Source organism: Felis catus, chromosome A2 (genome assembly GCF_018350175.1).
Source record: "Felis catus isolate Fca126 chromosome A2, F.catus_Fca126_mat1.0, whole genome shotgun sequence".
NCBI lineage: Eukaryota > Metazoa > Chordata > Mammalia > Carnivora > Felidae > Felis > Felis catus.
Window position 1 is genome coordinate 159,286,780 of NC_058369.1, and position 22,787 is coordinate 159,309,566.

Consider the following 22,787-nt stretch of genomic DNA (forward strand, 5'->3'; position numbering starts at 1 on the left):
TCTTAAACAAGACACAAAATAACACTAATAATAATAAAAAACATTAAAACATTAATCTAATTAAAATTAAGAAATTTATTCCTAAGAGGACATTATGAAGTAAGTAAAACTATGAGTCTCAAATATGGAAAATATATACATATACAACAAAAGATGTATATTGAGGGCAACAAATTTTTACAAATCAAAAGATAAAATACATTATTTCTATGTCCTAATTAAAAAAACGGACAGAAAAACGTGATTAGACATTTCACAAAAGAAGAAATCCTTGGCTTGGAAAACTAGATATTCCTTCACACATTTTACATTGACAGATAAACATATTCATTATGAGTATAGTTACCAATGATGTGTTTTGGGCATTTAGAAACAGAACTGTGACATCAGTCTTTCAAATGTATCAACTAGCTTTTAAATTCCATAATGATTTGATACCCTTCATCCACCATTTTTAAAAACTATATTAAAAAAACTATTCTCTAACCACAACAAATTATATAAACAAAAAGAAACAAACAAAACATGTCATAGTAAGACAATTTATGAGAGCTCTGTCTGTAATAACCCCGAATAAGAAACAACCCATTATATCCTTCAAGAGGAGAAAATATACACACATCATTCACTACATACAGTAGAATAGAATACAGTATAGTATTGACAATAGAATGCAGTTACGGTTACTTTTTTTAATGTTTATTTATTTTTGAGAGCACGTGTGTATAAGCAGGGAGGGGAAGCGAGAGAGGGAGACACAGAATCCGAAGCAGGCTCCAGGTTCTGAGCTGTCAGCACAGAGCCCAATGTGGGGCTTGAACACACGAACTGTGAGATCATGAACCGAGCCGAAGTCGGAAGCTTAACTGACTGAGCCACCCAGGCACCCCTGGAATATTATGATTTAAGTCACTCTTTCTATAGACTTAGTTGAAGTATTTAACTTGTCCTGCTTAAATTACTGTTTTTAGCTAATTTGTGTAGGTAATATTTGCACATGATAGGACATGTAAACTATAAAAATGTGTGATGTGAAAAGTAAGTCTTCTAAAATCTGCACCGATCAGATTTCCCTTCCAAGAGTCACTATTCTTAAAATGGTCTATGCATATATAAATACATATATGAATGTTGTTCACACATTCATATAGAGTGAAATATACACACTGCCCTGCAACTTGCTATTTTCAGTTCACAGTAACCAACATATGTACAGCTGCCTCATGGCTTCTAAAGAGCACAGTGTATTGCTTTTATGTTTGTGTATTGTAGTTTTTCAAATACGTAGGTGATGAGATTACCGAAGTATCGTATCAGGTAAAAAAGCAAAACATAGAAATAAGAGAGAATTCTAGGAACTATTTTAATTACCAAAAAATTAAAAGAGATAATGCAATATGAAACAGAAGATCTCTTTCAAAATACAAACAATACTACCAACAATATATGGCAGAGCTTTTTTACCAGAAGAGGGAAAAACAGAAGCAATGAGAATGCGGTGCGTGCCGAACACTTAGGAAGTGGCAGAGACGCTGAAAAAAATGTCTCTGTTTCTCCAAGCCGCTCAGTAAGCACATAAGAGTCACCGCCCAATGGTGGACGAATTTAAACACTGCAGCACTGAAGATAGCTATAGCAACAACAACAAACGACTCCAAACCAGACAAACTAATGTCTAGATTGGCTCAATTCATCATAGTAACAGCCTGCGGGAAGAAGGGAGCGTCCGTTGCCAAGCAAAACTATCATACCTCACGTTCTATTGTTCTTATGCACGTGATGTTGAGCATAAAGTAAAAAACCGTAAGACACAAGAAAGAGAATAAAGCATGTTTAGATGTGGTTCTGCTGACGGCTGTCAAGACATAAAGGAATTCACAGAACTAGCACCAGAAATGGCCCCAGTGATGGAACAACTAAACTGGGATTGTAAATAATTATGACTGTTTAAAGGCTATAGTGCAAAAGGTGGACAATGTCCATGAACAGATGAGAAATTTGAGAGCACGGATGGAAACTATTTTCTAAAAGTCAGCTACATATGCTACCAATTAAAAAAAACCATGATATCATAGATGAAGGATTCTTTTGATGGGCTCTTCTGCAGAATGAAAACCACTAGGTAAAGAACTAGTGAACTTGAACAATGAAAATCAGATATTACACAAACTAAAACACAAAGAAAAAAAATAAAAGCAAAACAAACAAGCAAGAAAACCAAAAGCAAAATAGAACAGAGAGGAGTTGTGGGACAATATTAAAGTATCCAGTACCCACATTGGGCTCTGTCCTCATGGTTTGGAGCCTGCTTGGGATTCTCTCTCTCTCCTCTCTCTCTGTGTCTCCTGTGTGCTCTCCTCTCTTGAAATAAATCAAATAAAGTTTTTTTAAAAGAAGTATCCAATACCTATGCATTTGGAGCCCCAAAGGTAAAGAGAGAGGAAACAGAAGAAGAAATATTTGAAGACCTTATTATGGACAAGAATTTTCCAAAATTAATGATGGACAAGAAACCAGAGATGCAAAAAACTTGGATACACTGTAGAGAAAAAGTACAATGAAAACATAGCTATACCTATATGTAAACAATTACCTTACCTAGCACCATATGTAAAACTTAATTTTAAATGGACCACAGAGTTAAATGTAAGTTCTCACTATACAGCTTCCAGAAGAAAAAGTAGGAAAAATCTTTATAACCTCCAGATAAGCAAATATGTTTATGAATGATAAAAAGAAAAGCATGAAACATAAAAGAAAACCATGATGAGTTCAACTATATCATAATTTTGAAATTCTGTTCCTTAAAAGACATTCAAGTCAATAAAAGATAAAACTCAGGCTGGGAAAAAAATTTTGCAAATGACATTTTTTTTCGGAAAAACTTATAACCAGCATACAGAGAACCTTTTTTTTTTTTTTTTTTTTTATTTTTGGGACAGAGAGAGACAGAGCATGAACGGGGGAGGGGCAGAGAGAGAGGGAGACACAGAATCGGAAACAGGCTCCAGGCTCTGAGCCATCAGCCCAGAGCCTGACGCGGGGCTCGAACCCACGGACCTCGAGATCGTGACCTGGCTGAAGTCGGACGCTTAACCAACTGCGCCACCCAGGCGCCCCCAGAGAACCTTTAAAATGTAATAAAACGAAGTCATCAGCCCAATTTCAACAGTGAGCAAAAATAAAATAAACATCATTTCACTGAAAGAAGTTATGCAGGTAACAAATATGCACATGAAAAATGCTTAGCATTATTAACCGCGACCGCAATGCTAATTGAAATACAGGGTCTACTCTACACAGAGTAGATTAGCTGGCATTAAAAAGACTGTCAGTACCATTTTCTCACAAGCACGTGGAGAAATTGAAACTTTCATACCCTGCTGATAGAAATTCACAACGGCACAGTAAGTTTGGAAACAAAGTTGGCAGGTTCTTGTATATTGAGATATCTTCGACCATGTGCTATCACACATGCTACTGTGGTTAGTTCATCCCTAGAAATTTATCCCAAAGAGGAAAAGCACACATTCACATAAAGACAAGCGTGCAAACGTTTGTAGCCATTTTATTCATAATCAGAAAAACTGGAAACAACCCAATGTCCCTCAACTAGTGAATGAATAAAAAATTGTGTAATATTCATGCAAGAAAATAATATTCGAAATTAAAAAAACAGGTACATGCAACAATATGAATACATCTCCAAAGCATTAAACTATGTCAAAGAAGCTGAACTGTAATCATCCAAGTCTCACATTAATTTCCTTGAAGGCAATGTCTAATAGATTATCTGACACAAAATATGCTTCAATAAAAAATATTGAGAGAACTAATTAATTATCTTATCTCTCCAGATGTCAGATATTTTGTAAATGACTGCATAAAAAGCTAGTAGGTAAGTCATTATGAGACCTTCCCTCTCCCTACAGTGAATCATTCTACAAGGAAAAACCCAGGCTCTTTGTTTCCAAATCTCTTAAGATATAGAAGATATATGCAGATATTAGAGCAGATGGGAAGAATATTCTATATAAGATTGATAACAGGTTAGAATGACAGAAACAGCTTTTTATCCAAACAAAGACACACACACACACACACACACACACACACACACACACCAGGCTCTTGCCCAGGTTGCAGTTTTTCTGAGATTGAGGCTTACAAACTGAAGTCATATATAACCCAGGCAGATTTGCAATTAGGATTAAAGTAGTCCATGAAGGAGATTTAAATCTGCCAAAATAGTTAGTGAAAATACTAACAAATGCAATAATTCCACTAATGGAATATCAGTTAGTTTTTAGAGTCACAATCTAATAATATTTGTAAAAATGTGTTTAAATTCATTTCGGATTGATTTGGTTTACCTAATCTTTTTTTTTTTTTTTTTTTTTTTATTTTATTTTATTTTTTATTTTTTTTCAACGTTTATTTATTTTTGGGACAGAGAGAGACAGAGCATGAACAGGGGAGGGGCAGAGAGAGAGGGAGACACAGAATTGGAAACAGGCTCCAGGCTCTGAGCCATCTGCCCAGAGCCTGACGCAGGGCTCGAACTCACGGACCGCGAGGTTGTGACCTGGCTGAAGTCGGCCGCTTAACCGACTGCGCCACCCAGGCGCCCCTTGGTTTACCTCATCTTGATTGTGAATTGTTTCTCTAATTTATTCTAGTGTTTGCAAATACTCTAACTCTATTCTCAATTCCTCCAACTCAAAATGTTGACCAATTTCAGGGAATTTATGGGGAAAATACAAAACGATGAGGAAAATATTTGAGTTTTCAAATCTGTGGTCAAGTGGAAGTCTCATTTTATAGATGGAATGTCAAAAAAAATCATAATATTATCTGTCTCGGAGCACCTGGGAGGGTCAGTCTGTTGAGCTTCTGATTTAGGCTCAGGTCATGATCTCACAGTTTGTGAGTTCGAGCCCCGCATCTGGCTCTGTGCAGATGGCTCGGAGCCTGGAGCCTGCTTCAGATTCTGTGTCTCCTTCTCTTTCTGCCCCTCCCCTGCTTGCACTCTGAGCTCTGTCTCTCCCTCTCTAAAATAAATAAACATTAAAAAAATACTATCTGTCTCAATTAGCACAAGTTCAAGCAAATACAAGAAAAATAAGCAAATAAATAAAAATATATTTTGCAGGAGGGAAAAAGATATGCTCAGCTGAATTCAACATAATTTTATGGTATTGCAGCAGTGATTTACAGTTATAAATTAGGGTACTGATGAGTGTTGAAAAAGTTACAGTTCCTTAATTTCAGAGTGGAGTTTCAAACCAAGAAAGTTTTAAGCCTAACCTGTAAAAAAAAATACAGTGTTGCTTACTATTCATAGAAACTAAGGGACATTCTAATTATATGATAATTAGGCAGGTACAGAGATGATATAATCTGAAAAATCTTCTAAAGTACCTTCCCTTCTAAAATATTACAGCAATTTTGATATGTACCGATAGGTAGACTCCTAAATTATTGATATACTGAACTAGATTAGAATACATGAGCTTTTTCAAAGCCCAGTGTGAGTGAAAAACTTACTTAGACTTTATTCATTATTTTAAGCTTATGTTCTTGGAAGTCATCCAATAAATGAAGATACATAAACCAGATAACAATGCTGGTGAATGAACAAGTCTCCCCATTGTCTGCACCATTTCCCAAAGAAATGCACCTGAAGGTCGGTGGTCTTGGCAGATTTTATAGACTGAGACATTAATGAGCTTAAAGAATCATGAGCTGTGCGCTCACTGCCATGTTGTTCCCAGGAAGAACGTAGACAGTCATCTACAAGAATAGTTCTGCTACTCAGTGAGCTGTTTCTCTATGCTAACCATATAAGTGGAACTCTTGCTATAAAAAAGCACTGGGGCCATCCCCTTTGTCTACTCTTGCACTTCAAGATTTAGGGGATGTCCAATAGGGCCAAATAGGGGAATCTGCAGTGACCTAACATACTTCCATTTTCTCCTTTACCCTTATCTTCATTTTACAGATCAAGAAATTCAAGTTCAAAATGGTTATATATATATTTGCCAAGGCCATAGAGCCAGTCAGAGCATGACCCATTTTCCCGTACAGGTCTTTCGAGGCTTCAGCAACCATTTTTAACCACTCCATGGCACTGCCTCTTGCAGTAGATAAAAAGATCACTTGCCCTGGAGAGTCAGAATAACCATAAGATACTTTTGGTCCCTGGAAATGGTAGCCAACTAAATGAAGGAATTTTCCCAGGTGACCTTGGGAAGGTTCTGTGAACTCTCTATACCTTGAGCGTCTCACCTGTAAAATGGAGATATTGATAGTGCCTACCCCATAAGGTTGCTGTTGAGTCAAATGAGTTAATAACTGAAATGTAGCTGAAAGAGGGTCTGCCTCAAGTGTACTGTGTCTGTGACCATGATTATAAGGATAGTTCTGATGATGGTGGCGATTTTTCCTTTTAAGAATGGAAGGAGAGATTCATCTGTCTGTGGTGCCCAATTATGGAAAGCAAGTATGTATCTCAGATAATCTGGGAACATTGTCTTTGGAGATCATGTCTTGAGTTCACCAGAATCTCAGGTTTTGGCAGAGACTTGAGCCTGTTGTCAGCAAAGGATCTGACTCTGTCAGTGGCTGCTACCAATGACTTGAGTTTTATATACCAATAACCACTATCTACTATCCCTATAAAAGTCAAGTTTCCTACGCACTTCCATATGCTTACCTAATACTGTTTCCCTTCTGTGATTTCCTTTTTCCTTCAAGTCAATTTCAAATATTCATTTAACTTGATTTTACTTTCATGAAAATATATGATGGAAACAAGAGAATATGCTATGATATGCCTAAAAGTTAAAAACGCTTGGGGATTTTTCAAGTCTCATTCTATAAACCCACCCCTTCCACTCCACTCCATGCCATGGATTTGAAAAGGCAGCATCTAAAGACAAACTTTGCATATTTTGAATTTTGGCCTAAAGCCAGCCTGCTTTATTACTCACAGAATGCTTTGAAGGTTGAAATTTATTTATTCAGCAGCCCCACTTTTCCTGTAGACTGAGTGCTAAGAACTAACAGGCTCGTGTGCTTGTTCATTTAACTTAGGATGTTCACATTTCATAAAACTCAATTTCTTTGTCAACTAAACAACGAAAGAACAAAAGTCTATTAGAATTACATCTAATCTTGTGTTTTTAATTACACCTTTACAGTAATGACTGCCAAATAGACATCTATATCCCTGACTTCTCTTCCAAGGTTCAGATTTTTATGTCCGTCTTCCTATAGGATGCTTATTTCTAAATCTGCCATAATAATAACAATGGTAAAATAAGAAAAAATCCATAACTACCTTCTATTCCATGCCTACCACTTAGCTGGCGCTCATGGTTACTTATCTCATGTCCGGTATCTAGTTTAATAATCCTTTGAGATAGATATTTATTGCCAGCTTACTTAAAAAAAAAACACTGAGCCTCAGAAAGACTAAGTAATTTTGGAAATCTATATTTAGCAGAGACAAATGTGTTCTCACCACCTCTCAATCAATCTCAATCACATCTCGTACCCTCAATCTCTACTAATGTCACCATTGCCCCAATTTCTAGCCCCCATATTTAATTGTAAATTCTAATTTAGAAATTCCTATCAAGCCTGTCCTTTTCCTTCCATCAGCACTGTCCCACCTCAGGAAATGTTTGTATTATGTCTAAAATTGGTATGTTATTTATACCCCAAGTATTCCTTCACTTCAATTAACCTTCAGCTCTGAAGATAACAGGGGTCATCTCAAAAAAAAAGACTAATCATGTTTTTTCTTACTTGAAATATTTTTTGCTTCTTTATTTCCTACAGGAGATGCAAATTCAAATTTCTTAGCTGGCTTACAAAGCAATTCACAATTAGGCTACACACTCTCCCCGCTGACACACATTCAACACCTCGAACCAATTCATTCAATGTCTGATGTACATTAGGCTGCTCGTATTTTCAACCACACTGTGGTCTTTCATGGTTCCTTTCCTCTGCACAAGATACTTCTGGATGGAAGGTCCTCCTTTATCGCCCCCATCTAAAACATCAAATATTCTTTTTTTTTTTATTTTTTTTTCAACATTTATTTATTTTTGGGACAGAGAGAGACAGAGCTTGAACGGGGAGGGTCAGAGAGAGAGGGAGACACAGAATCGGAAACAGGCTCCAGGCTCTGAGCCATCAGCCCAGAGCCTGATGTGGGGCTCGAACTCCCGGACCGCGAGATCGTGACCTGGCTGAAGTTGGACGCCTAACCGACTGCGCCACCCAGGCGCCCCAAACATCAAATATTCTTAATAATAAGCTCAGACCTATCCTTCTTGTAAAAATTTAACTGATTACCTTCTAAAATTGACCTGGCTTCTACCAAGTTTTCCCTAATGCTTTGATATATATCATTGTTACGCTGGCCACACAGTATCATCGTTTCCTAGATCCTTAGCTGTTGCCCTGCCTATATCCTTAGATCCTTAAAAGAAAGTGAATTGAGTAAATAAATGAATAAAAACATAAGTGAATCACCAAATCTCACTTTACATCACTTTATCAAGAAGTTACAAGAAGTCATACATCAGGAGTCCAGAAATCTAGTTCTAATTCTGTCTTGTCTACTTTGTGGTCTTGGGAAATGCTATAAAACAGTGTGTGGACCAAGGATATTAATGCCTCACCTGCTTGGGGGCTGGGGTTTTGCAACAGATTATTATTCCACATGCCTTTTAGCTTTAACACCTATGATTCTATAAAATAGTAATTTGAAAGATTCTAATAACCCAGAAGAAAAGAGTTATATTGAATAATTTTTATCTAGAAAATTTCTATCTGCACCCTGCCTTGTCATTTACTTTTTGCTTCACCTCTATTATAGTCCAACTCTTTCATTTTGCCCTGGGCATTCATTGTAAAATGTTAGGATAGTCACAAAAATGCTTAAGAGAAACACATTTTGCCCCTGGATAGTAATAAGAATCTATTAGTGCTTTATCATCCTGGTAGACAAGTATACATAGGCAATGAGTGAAATGTTGAGCCAGTTCCAGTATTAATCATGTGAAACAGCTAAAGGATTACTTCATATTTAACCATACACAGACTCCAATCACCTAATCTCTAATACAGTAAATCAGCAATCTATGAATACCCAACATTATTCTAACTCACCATCAGGTGCAGATGATTATTTATAAAACATGCAACCTCTCCTGATAATTAGAAAATATAAAATTTCTGGTTTGGAAAATGTCATCGCTTATGCAGAAGTATTTAATTTCTGACTTAGAGAACATTCCAGATCTATTTAGCTTCAATATTCCTTGTGATCTCTTAGTATTATTATAAAGTAGAGGCAACAGGGCACACTTTTATCAGTTCAGCAGCATCACCAAGAGATTCAAATTACCAGTGAATTTAACGAAGTGGAAAATTAACGTCTCCTTTACCTAAGAAGTCTGGGTAGACCATCTAGACCGGTAGTATCACTACAGTCATTAGAGCCCAGATCCTTCTATCTAATTGTACTGCCAGACTATCTTGAGCTCCAACTTCTGGGCCAAGATCACTGATCTGGCTCTGTGATAGTGTCTGCCCTGCAACCAATGCATAAAGAGAAAAAGAGAAGCATTGAAAATAATCCTTAGCTTAAAGAATGTAATCTCGTAACAGCATGAATCACTTCTGTTTGTGTCCTATTCGTCAGAATTTGTAGGGCATGTGACAACATCTTTCTCTAAGCGGAGACATAGAATGAAGTGAATATGTAAAGAGAGTTTGGGCCCAACTTTTATTGAGATATTCTATTACTAAAGCAAGAAAGGGGGAATGGAGAATAGGTGACCATCTCAGCTGTAGGCATACTCCACAAAAAAACACAGGTCGCAAAACATTTGATAAGGCCAGCATATGAAGACAAACATATTCTTCCACAATCCAGAGGTTGATTAGTGTATATTTTATTTGATCTTCAGGAAAACTTCAAATAGTAAATGAGATTTTCTTAATTATATGTTTTAAAAGGTATTTTCGATGATGACCAAACTAATTAATAAATACCATGAGAATAGGAACGGAAAAGCCTGAAAGAGTTCATTGTACCTATTTTCAGGGTTTGAGTAGTTTCTCTCCCACAGTAGAAGCCTGGGAGGATTTAACCAGGCATTCTAGATCCTGTAGAGGACAGCCTATGGCAGTAACAAGTGGTTCCTAGTTCAGTACTCTTGGTGTGAAAATGCTGGGTGAAGTTAAGTGTTAGTTGAAGGTAGGGGCACCTGGGTGGCTCAGTCGGTTAAGCCTTGGGCTTTGGCTCAGGTCATGATCTCTCAGTTCGTGAGTTCAAGCCCCACATCTGGCTCTGTGCTGACAGCCCAGAGACTGGAGCCTGTTTCGGATTCTGTGTCCCTCTCTCTTCCTCCCCCCCCCCCCACTTGTGTTGTCTCTCTCTCAAAAATGAATATATATTAAATTTTTTTTTAAAAAACTAAAAAAAAAAGAGTTAGTTGAAGGCCAAGTTTAATGACTCACAGAAGCAAATGCAATTGATGATAGAACTGATAATAGCTCAAATATGATATTTAGAATAGGAATATATCACTAAGGGTTCAAAAAAGATGGGGAAGATTAAGCAAAAAAAAAAAAAACAGTGCTTAAGAGAATGGGTAAGGTATACCCATTAACATGGATGCCCATGGACTTTCCATCTACCCCCATGGGGGTATTTCCCAAGTAATCCCTTTCTTCAAGTGAATATTTTTTTTGTTCTCTTCTTCATTTTCCTCTATTATGCTGCCTAGGATCCACAGAACAATAATGAATACATAACGTATACATCATGAGTTTTTCATGCTCTGCTTATTACAATACACAATTATCTTCCTGATTCTACTCCCCTTTCAACTACTGATCCATTCTTGGCTTCGCTGGACTCCTCAAACATTTGTCTATAGTTTGTCTTTCTAATTCCTTTTCCCCAATTCTCACCTAAAACCACTTTAAACTAAGCTTTCACATCATATCACCTGGTGAAACTGTGTTCTTTAAGATGCCAATAATCTGAATATAACATCCACCCCTGATGCTCATAGTATTCAACCAATTATTAGAACTTAATACACGTAATTCATTATTCTCTCTTCTTAATTCACTTTCTTCAGTTGTCTCCATTCTCATTTTTCTTTACTGGTTGCTTCTCTTTGCATTGGACTCTAATATATTTTATCTCCTCTCTATTAATATGTATCCCCTTGTTAATATCATCCAATCCAAGAACTTTAAATGCTTTTTTGCTTTGTTTTGTTTTGCTGTCCACTGCCAATTTACAGGTCTAGCACAGGCTTCTTTCCCTAACTCCAGACTGATTTACATTGCCAACTAATTATTCAATATCTCAACTTGGATATACAATATTCATTTCTTTTTTTTTAATTTTTTTAATGTTTATTTTTAACAGAGAGAGAGAGAGGGAGAGAACGCATGAGTAGGGGAGGGGCAAAGAGAGAGGGAGACACAGAATTTGAAACAGGCTCCAGGTTCCGAGCTGTGAGGACACAGCCCGACGCAGGGCTTGAACTCCCAGACAGCGAGATCATGACCTGAGCCGAAGTCGGATGCTCAACCGACTGAGCCACCCAGGCGCCCCTACAATATTCATTTCAAACGAAATATATCCCAAACTGAACTCCTCACCCTTCCCACGTGACTGACTCTCCTTGCAGAATTTCATGTCTTACGTGTTCACAACTCTTCATACCTAGTTTCTCAGGCCGACAGTCTTTGAGTCACCCTTTTTCTCATACCATAAGTAATCATGTTGACTCTGTCTTCGACATATATCCGGATACAATCATTTTTCATTATTTCCGAGTGACCCTCTTGTCTGAGTTACGAAGATTACTCATCTGGATCATGCAAACACTTTCTAATAAACCTCCCAAACGATACTATGTTGTTCCTCCTCTGGTCTGTTTATAGTGAAGAAGCCAGAATGGAGTGATCTTACCAAAGCAGAAGTAAAATTTTGTAACTTGCAAATCTTGCTCCTCAATTCACTTAGAATAAAAACCAAAGTCTTTAAAAATGGCTGGAAGCCCCTTTGTGATGTTATGGACTTTCGAACTACTTCTTGTTCATTTTACTCCAGACTGGGCTCTATGTTTAAGTTACAGAAGCCATGTTTAAGGCCATTGTTTCAGTTTTTCAATCTGCCTAGAATCAAGTGGCAAGATATCTACATTCAAGGATTTCCTCAATGGCTACTTTCTTGAGGAATCTGATACCACAACCTGACATAATGTTGCATTTTCTCCCCTCTCTCTGGGAATTTTGATCCTCCAATTATCGTTATTTATTTGGGGGGGATAACTGGTCACTAATTTAATTCATTGTGTACAGAGAGAGTTGTTTTCTGCCTGACAAAACTCTGAAATATGATGAGCTTTTCTTCATACCCCAGTATGTGGTCATTTTTCATAAACTCTCTTTCAAGCTTGAAATGGATTCTATTGTTGAGTGTAATGTACACTCCTCCACTAGATCAAATTAGTTGATTGCATTATTCAAATCTTTTATGTACTTAGCGATTTGTTCCTGCTTAATTTATCAATTACCAAGAGAGGTATATTAAAAACCTGCCATTCAAATGGTACATTTGTCCATTTCCCCCCTGTATTCCGTGACTTCCTTAAATATTTTTAAGGCTGATAAGAGGCGCACATAAATTTATAGTTTTTACATCTTTTTTTTTTTTTTTTTTTTTTTTTTTTTTACTTACTGAACTTTTGATCGGTCTAGAGAGATCCTCTTCATTTCCAATGTTTTCTTCCTTCAGGCAGAGGCTAATCTTTATGGACACAAGGCTTAATAAGCTCCTTGAGTCTAGCTGCATTTTAGATCCAATCTTTATGGATACAAGGCTTAAGCTCCTTGAGTCTAGCTTTGTTTTAGATTCAACCAAATGAAGGCACCAGAAATAGATTCAGGGCAGGGTAGTCCTTCTCTACCAGAGGCCACAACTACTGCAGAGTAGTCTTCTACAGCCCAGTGTCACTTTCGCCCCCTACCGCTTCAGGTGTGGCATTGGTAATGCCTCCCTGCTATTGCTCTCCTTGGAATGCTTTATCGTTGTTCTTCCTTAACATCTTGGTAAATTAGTCCCTTCATAAAGTGCTCCTCAGTCACCTGGTTTGAGTACACCACCTGTGTCACCCATCCTAAGACACAGTAAGAAAGAGTTTGAGAAAACATTTCTCCACTTCGTATCCAGGGCTATGGATTTCCCAGCTGGAACAGATGAACGGGCTCCTTACCAATGGTACACAACTACTTCCAAGTCTTAAAGGATGTTAACCCAAAGCACACTGTTCCTATGTACCAATTTTGGAACCGGTTCGGGTACATTTAGCTACGAGTGACATTCATCCATATAACTATGATTTGAACACGTGACATCACAGTTTTTGAACAGAAACCATGTAAAGAAATATTTTGTATGAAACCTGATGTATTAATGTGTACGTGTATTCAGACATATAAACTGAAGTAAATGGTTCAAAACTTGTGGTTCCACACATTACGTGCACTACACTCTGATATTTCCTTTTTGTTCTTTGTTTTCAAAAAATTCTGGTTGCCAGCCATTACATTTATTTCATATTACACTTACGATTTTGAGTTTGAAAAATATTGACTAAAACCCTAAGGATATTTACACAAAGCCACCCATAGATGCAAGAGAGCCTAGGAAAACGAATCACTAATTTTAACCTGTATACTGGGAGCTAGAATTGAGGGGTGGGAAGACAGCTTTGGAGAGAACTTTAAAATAAGCTCTCGATGGAATCAAACAAAATATTTACCCAGTAAGGAAAAGTAAGTACCATCTTAAGTGGAAAAATACCAAAGCTATTTTTGTTACTGTTATAAACCAAGTCAGAAATCGCTATAAGCACTACCTTTTTTTCCAATATAATTTTTCGAGTTAATCTTAATTATTCCCACCACAAAAAAGAAATCAGAAATATGATTATGACTTTAGAGAGGTGCTATCACTACAATGCCAATCATATTACAATATACAAATACACAAATATACAAATTACAAATATACAAATACACAAATATACAAATTACAAAAAAAATTGTATATTACAATATACAAATCTGATCAACATGTTGTGCTCCTTAAGCTTACATAACGTTATATGTAACTATCACATAATGTCAATTATCTTTAAATTAAAAACTAATGTTTAAAAAATTTGAGCATAACAGTATTTTTATTAACAGTTTTGTTAATAATATAATGAACACATTGTGTCATATTTTACTATGTAAATTGAGTAAATATTAAAAAAATAAAAAAATTTACTATGTAAATTGAGGTAAGACAGATAATGCAATAATCTAGAGAGTATAGTATTCTAATGAGGATGAATGAATGAATGAACAGAATACAGACAAAGTCCCACCCATAATTAATTAATTTTTGAAACAGATGCCAAGGCAATTCAATGGGTAAGGAAAGTCATTTCAACAAATGATGTTGAAACAACACCCATTAGGAAACTAAATAAATAAACCTTGCTCCCTACTACATATCATTTGTAAAATTAATGTGGACAGATCATAGATTTAAAAGTTAAAGCTAAAACAATAAGCCATCTGTAAATGAATAAAAGTGAATTTGCTTTTGACCTTGTGATATGTACAATTGTCTTAGAACACCAACAGCACTAACCACAAAAGAAAAAAAATGATTCATTGTATTTCATTATAATTAAAAATATCTGCTCTGCCAAAATACCGTATGAGTTCCTCATGTATTTTAGAGATGAACTCATTATAAGATGTATGGTTTTCAAATATTTTCTCCCATTCTGTAGTTTGTATTTTCAGTCTGTTGATTGTTTTCTTTGCCATGCAGAGGCTTTCCAGTGTGGTGAAGTTCTACTTGTCTGTATTTGCTTTTGTTGCTGGTGTTTCTGGTGTCATTCACGAAATTATTGCTAAAATCAGCATCATATAGCTTCCCCCTGTAATTTCTTCTAGAAGTTTTTACGTCAGGCCTTATGTCTTAGTCTTTAACCCATTTGGGGTTTATTTTTGTGTATGGTGTAAAATAAGGGACCACTTTATTCTCTTACGTGTGGATATGGAGTTTTCCCAACACCATATATTGAATAGACTATCCTTTTGCCAATGGATATTCTTGGCACTTACTATATAGCTGTAAGGAGATTTATTACTGAAATTAGATCAGATGGTTATGGGTTGAAAAGTCCAATGATTTGGCATATGCAAACTGAAGAACCAGGAAAGCTGGCGGTATAATTCTGTCCAAGTCCAAAGGTCCAAGAACGAGAAGCTCTGATGTTCAAGGGGAGAAAAAACACGTATGTCCCATCCTCAGAAGAGAGAGATGTTGCCCTTTTTTCACCTTTTTGTTCTATTGGGCCCCCAAATGATTGGATGATGCCCACTCCATTAATGAGAACGAGTCTCTTTACTCAGGTTACTGAAACAAATGCTGTATCTTCCAGAAACACCCTCACGGACACACCCAGAAATAATGTTTTACCCACTAAACAGGCATCTCTTAGCCCACTCCAGTTGACAAGCAAAATTAACTATCACATCATGTATGTGTGGATTTACTTGTGGGCTCCCTATTCTATTCTACTGGTCTATCTGTCTGTCTTTATGTACCATATGTACCATAACATTTTGATTACTGGAGTTCTGTAAAATCGGGATATGTGATGCCTCCAGCTTGTTCCCTCTAAAGATTTATTTGGCAACTCATAGACTTCTGTGGTTCCATTTGAATTTAGGGTTGTTTTTTATGACTGTAAAAGAAAAATGCCATTGAAGTGTTGATAAGGATTGCATTGAATCTGTAGACCGCTTTGTGTGGTATAAACATTTTTAGAATATTAAGTTCTCCAGTCCATGAACATGTATGTCTTTTCATTTGTTTATACCTTCTTTAATTTCTTTTATCAATGTTTTGTAGTTTTCATTTCAAAAGTCATTCACCTTCTTAGTTAAGTCCATTACTAAGTACTTTATTCTTTTTTAGAACTATGGTAAATAGGATTGTTTTCCTAATTCCCTTTTCAGACAGTTCATTGTTATCGTATATATACACACCGGAGTTTGGGGAGTTTTGGGAGTTTCTTTGTTCTTTTATTTTTTTTTAATAATTTTATTTTTTCTCATCATGATAGTGTACTCTTTAATCCCCAATCCCTATTTCACCCATCCCCCATCATCTCCTCTCTAGTAACCACCAGTTTGTTCTCTATAGTTAAGTCTGTTTCTTGGTTTGTCTCTCTCTCCTTTTTTTCATTTGCTGATTGTTTTACTTCTTAAACTCTACCTGGATGAAATTATATGGTATTTGTCTTTTTCTGATTGATTTAGTTCACCTAGCATTATCATACTTTCTACCTCGATCTATGTTGCTACAAATGGCAAGATTTTATTCTTTTTTATGGCTGAGTTATGTATGTGTGTGAGTATGTGTGTGTCACACACACACACACACACACACACACACACCATATATATATTCTTTATTCATTCATCTGTCGATGGATACCTGGGCTGCTTCCATAATTTGGCTATTGTAAATAATGCTGCAATAAACATAGGGGTGCAAGTATTCCTTTGAATTAGTATTTTTGTATTTTTTGGGTAAATGCCCAGTAAGTGCAATGACAAGATCATAGGGTATTTTTAATTTTTTGAGGAACCTTCATGCTGTTTTCCACGCTGGCTGCACCGGTTTCCATTTTGTAAGTGTAGGAGGATTCCCACAGCGTTAGAGGGTTCCTTTCTCGCTACATTTTCACCACACCTGTTATTTCTTATGATTTTGAGTTTAGCTATTCTGACTTGTGTGAGGTGACATCTCATTGTAGCTTTGATTTGAATTCCCTGATGATGAGTGATGTTGAGTGTCTTTTCATGTGTCTGTCTGTGGTGTCTTCTTTGGAAAAATGTCTGTTCATGTCTTCTGACCATTTTTAAATTGGATTATTTGTGTTTGGGGTATTGAGTTGTATCAGTTCTATGTATATTTTAGATACTAACCCTTTATCAGATATGTCACTTGCAAATATCTTTTCCCATTCCATAGGTTGCCTTTTAGTTTTGTTGGTTGTTTCCTTTGCTGTCCAGAAACTTTTATTTTGATGTAGTCCTAATAGTTTATTTTTTATTTCCCTCGCCTCAGGAAACACATCTAGAAAAATGTTGCTATGGCTGATGTCAGAGAAATTACTTTTCAAGTATTTTTATGGTTTCAGGTCTCACATTTGGGTCTTTAATCTATTTTGAGTTTATTTTTGTGTATGCTGAAAGAAAGTGGTTCAGTTTCATTCTTTTGCATGTGGCTGCGCAGTTTTCCCAATATCCTTTGCTGAAAAGACTATCTTTTTCCCACTGTATATTCATTCCTCCTTGGATGAAGATTAATTGATCATGTAATTGTGGGTTTATTTCTGTGTTTTCTATTCTATTGCATTGATCTATGTGTCTATTTTGATGCCAGTGCCACAATGTTTTTATTACTACTGCTTTGTAATATAACTTGAAATCTGGAATTGTAATACTTCCAGTTTTGTTTTTCTTTTTCAAGATTCCTTTGGCCACTCAAGGTATTTTGTGGTTCCATCTGAATTTTTGGATTGTTCGTTCTAGCTCTGTTAAAGATGATGTCAGTATTTTGACAGGGATTACATTAGGTCTGTAGATTGCTTTTGGTAAGTATGAACATTTGAAAAATATTTTCGCTAGGTTTCAACCGAGTTTTTGTGTGTTGAATTGTATTCTGCAATTTACTCAAATCATTCAACAGTTCTGTCTTTTTTTTTTTTAATTTTTTTTTTCAACGTTTATTTATTTTTGGGACAGAGAGAGACAGAGCATGAACGGGGGAGGGGCAGAGAGAGAGGGAGACACACAGAATCAGAAACAGGCTCCAGGCTCTGAGCCATCAGCCCAGAGCCCGACGCTGGGCTCGAACTCACGGACCGCGAGATCGTGACCTGGCTGAAGTCGGACGCTTAACCGACTGCGCCACCCAGGCGCCCCGCTGTCTTTTTTTTTTTTTAACAGAATCCTTACAGTTTTTGATATATGAGATCACGTCATTTGCAAACAGGAACAATTTCACTTCTTCTTTTCAGATTTGGATGCTTTTATTCCTTTTCCTTGCCTAATTGCTCTGCCTACAAAATCCAGCACTATGTCGAATAGAAATGATAAGAATGAACATCTTTGCCTTGTTTCTGATCTCAGATGCAAAGATTTCAGTTCTTCCATCGAGTATAATGTTAGCTACAGGCTTGTCACTTACAGCCTTTTCTACGTTTAAGTATCTTACTTTTATTTCTAGTTTGCTGAGAGTTTTTGCCACAAATGCAAGTTGAATTTTGCCAAGCACTTTTTCGGCACATATTGAGATGATCATGTCATTTTTATCCTTTATTCTGCTAATGTGGTAGATCACATTCATTGATTTTCATGCATTGAACCATTCTTACATCCCAGAAAGAAATTCCACAGTGTCAGTATGGGATTTTTCATGTGAATTTAATGTTGAATTTGACTTGCTAGTATTTTGTTGAGGAGTCTTGCGACTATATTCATCAGGGGTATTGACCTGTAGTTTCTGTGTGTGTATGTGATGTCCTTTCAATGCTTTGGTGGTATCAGGGTAATGCTGGCCTCATAAAATGAGTTGAGGAATACTCCGTCTTCTTCAATGATTTGGAAGAGTTTGAGAAGGATTGGTGTTAATTCTTAAAGGTTTGGTAGAATTTACTGATGAAGCAGTAGGGACCTAAGACTTTCTTTCTAGGAAGTTTTTGTTTACTGATTCAATTTCTACACTGTTATAGGTCTGTTCAGACTTTCTATTTCCTCATGATTCGTTCTTGGTAGGTTACGCAGTTCTAGGAATTTATTCAGTTTTTCTAGATTTTTCTAGATTGACATTGGCGTGTAGTTGTTCATAGAGGTCTTTTATAATTCTTTGTATATTTGCGGTATCACTTGTACCATTTCCTTTTTATTTCCAATTTTGAGACTCTCTCTTCACATTTTGCCGGCCAACTATGGTCCCTTTCGGATACCTTTCATTCTTTACTTCTGTTTGTTTTTTAACAAATCCTGTAAAAATTGAAAAGTGATTCTTAGGCCATAGGCTCTACAAAAACAGGGTGAAAGCCAGATTTGGCCCATGAGGTATGGTTTTCCCATCCCTCCTTTATATTAAACTTTCTTATCCAAAAACTGTGTGGTTTCTGTTTCCTGGTTGGACCTGGAGTGATAGAAAATAGATAAACTCTGAAAGGTGAGATTTGGGGGATTTTTTTGATTGTGGCTTAAGTATAGTGCTGTGCCACTTGACAGTGGGAAAGGGGTTCTGGTAACCTACGAGATGCAGTGGCATCCTAATTAACTGTGCTATTTCCTGTGGTTGATTGTGATGAGGTGCTAATTGTAGAAAGTGCCTTGGGAGTCCAGCTGTCTGCTGCTCTAGACCATAATAACAGTAATAATGACCATCAGGACTGTAGCATGAAATGGATATCTTTCAGGGCACTCAAGCACATACAAAAAGGAAATGACAAGTCCAGATCTGTCACTTTTCATTCGAGTCATGTTCTGAGAGCCAAAACCAGAACACGTCCATGGGAGCCAAAATGAATCTCTTATTTCTTGTAGCTGCAGGATTGATATTGCCGCACATAAAACCCCTTTAATTGTGCAGTTTGCTAGATTATAAAAACAGTTGAATTCAGAGGCCCACTACCACTAATTCCTCATATGAAAGAGTAATAACTGGAAAAAAATGTGATCCTGAAATCTGGAATGAGGACATCTGGTTGGATCTAGAAGATAGTACTGAGCTTCCAAATCACTCTGAGACTTCCTTACCTTTCCCTCCAATGTATTCAGAGACATGACTTTTTCTGCTTAAAAAACAAACAAACAAACAAACAAACAAACAAAAACTGTTACATTCAACTGAGGTAGATGCCTTGAAAGAGAATGATCATTCTACCCATGATTCCCCATAACTATTCCTGTGGTCACTTTACCTGTAACTTCTAGTTATGGTCCAGGAGACAAGTAAACGAATTGACCCCACCAAAAAGAGTTTACACATCAAAAAAAATTACCCCAAAATCTTAATGATGTACCAGCAGAAACTTAGAGAACATACATGAGAAATGATTCCAAGAGTGTTAGATCAGGCTTAATTTATTAATATGAATGAACATAACGGAGATTCTAGATTTAAAACGCTGACTCATTCATCTGGAGGGGGCTCTAACTACTAAACCTTGGGAACAAAGCTGGCTTGTATTTAATGAGTCAGGAACCAGATCTTTCCTGGAAAGATGTGGAGGAGATAATCCAAAGATAGGACTTGTCGCATATAATATGCATACCCATCTTCCAGATACATTTCGTAAATAAATAAATAAATAAATAAATAAATAAATAAATAAAGTTCCAAAAGAAACATCTTTCAATAAGGCATTGAGAAATTCACTCATGCAGAGAACATTTATACCCTTAAAAAACTCTGAGATTGTTTTCCTTTTTTAGGTGAGAGAGTTTAAGGGATGCCAGCATTCAGATGAGTTCACTCAAGGAAAGCAAGGTTGTAGTGTTCCACAGAATGCCTTGACCCTTACAGATTTTAGCAGTGGTTAGTTGATCATAGTATCCATAGGAATGTAATAGATGAAAAAAAAACATAGAATATCACCTGAAAAGCTTCACCAGCCACTCAGCTCCTGTAGGGTATGATTTCTCCAACAACTATCTCCTACCAAAATGAAGGGCTTCTCCAGACTCTATTTCCTGCAGTTTCCTCAGGCACACCCACCATCTTCTTACGGAAGGCCACAGTTGAAGGACCACGCCACAAATAGCATTTCTTTGGGTGGCTTTCCAGTGGGTTCTCTTACGTGGGATTAGAAGGAACATTCAAAGCAAGTTCCACTGGCACAGTACCTTGCTGATTTCTCCACATACAGTGAACAGGGGATGCCTCCTCTGAAAAGGTGTGGATCTCAACCCACCAGGTACCCCTTTTTAGGCACTTGCTTCAGCCTTAGGGAAAGTGGATGTTCTTTATATCTGTGTTTCCTTAACTCACTACAGTTCTCATTGTTTCTTTTTATCCCATCCCCTAGGACTTCAACCCCTGTTATAGTTACTTTTTGTTTTCAACTTCCTGTTCCAAATATCGTGTGGTTTCTGTCACCAGACGGGCCCCCAGCTGATTAGATTACATGCAGTTTAAAATCCCTTCTATGCCTAAGAGCTAATTATTCTCTCAGATACAAAAACAAACTTCATTTTACTTCAGTGAGCTGGATTTATAAAGGATTTATCACAGGATTTATAAAGACAGAGGAATTCATTTTTTTAAGTTTTTAATGTTTATTTATTTGTGTATTTATTTATCTCTCTATTTATTTTTGAGAGAGAGAAAGCATGGGAGGGGCAGAGAGAAAGGGAGACACAGAATTCGAATCAGGCTCCAGGCTCCCAGCTGTCAGCACAGAGCTCGACATGGGGCTCTAACTCACCAGCCATGAGATCATGACCTGATCCTAAGTCAGACACTTAACCGACTGACCCACCCAGGCGCCCCCTAATTAAAAATATTTTTGATCCATGCTACAAATAGTATTTAATATATTGGACACCATTACTTTACTTAAATTAACTGCAGTGTGGTATTCAATGTTTTCTTAACCATGGTATAAGTTAACATTGCTGTAAACATATACTATTGGTATTCATTTTAATGTTCTTCGAATTTTTTTTCAAATATAAAGAATTGCCAGGCCCTTTAGGAAAGAATCATGTTTCTTAATCTTAGTTAAAATATTCTGCATTAGAGTGATGTTTCCTCTTTAAGCATTGTATAATAAATATATGTTTGCCCTGTAGTCATATTAAAACAGGCTTTCTACAATATTACAGTTTATTGTTAATTAAAATAAAATAAGAAAAATGGAAAGTGTGCTGATGAACCCATTAAATTCACTTCGAAAGAAAAATATTCTACCTTTTGAGGGGAAAAAAAACCAAAGAAATATTCCAGATAGTATAATAAAATGTCCAAGGAAGACTCTATACCATTTATGATATATTTAGAAGTTTTGAAAAATATTTAATATAGGCCTTCCTGAATGGCCACTAAGAACCATGATATTACTGCTATTATACAATTCATTGCTCTATCTACCAAAACAAATGCACCTCAAAAACAATGTCAGTGATCAATCTCACATATTCCATGAGGTCCCTGAAAAATATAATAATCTTTTGTACATTAAAATATGCATTAGCTTAAATATCCTGGAGATAAGAGAACTTTCAGTCCGGAAAGAAAGATCAAAGCAAGGCCACTTTGGGATTTTCAGATAATAAAGAGAAACACTGGGAGAAAAGTGAAAAAAAGGAAGCTTACAAAATGTCAATGGGAATAAAAGTTAGTAAATTGATGCCACAGGAAATCACAAAGTTTTAGCAATTTATTTCAAAGAAATATTCTGCTGTATAGGCTGGAAGGACTTATTAAATTCAGAATAGTGCAAAGGGTAAATGATTAACTCAGAGAAATCTAATGGAAGCATATCCGGCTATTTGATTAATTTCTAAGATAGCGTATTTTTTTCCTGAGTTTTCTTCTGGCAAGCATGGTTTTTCTTCTGGCAAACATTTAATGAATGTTT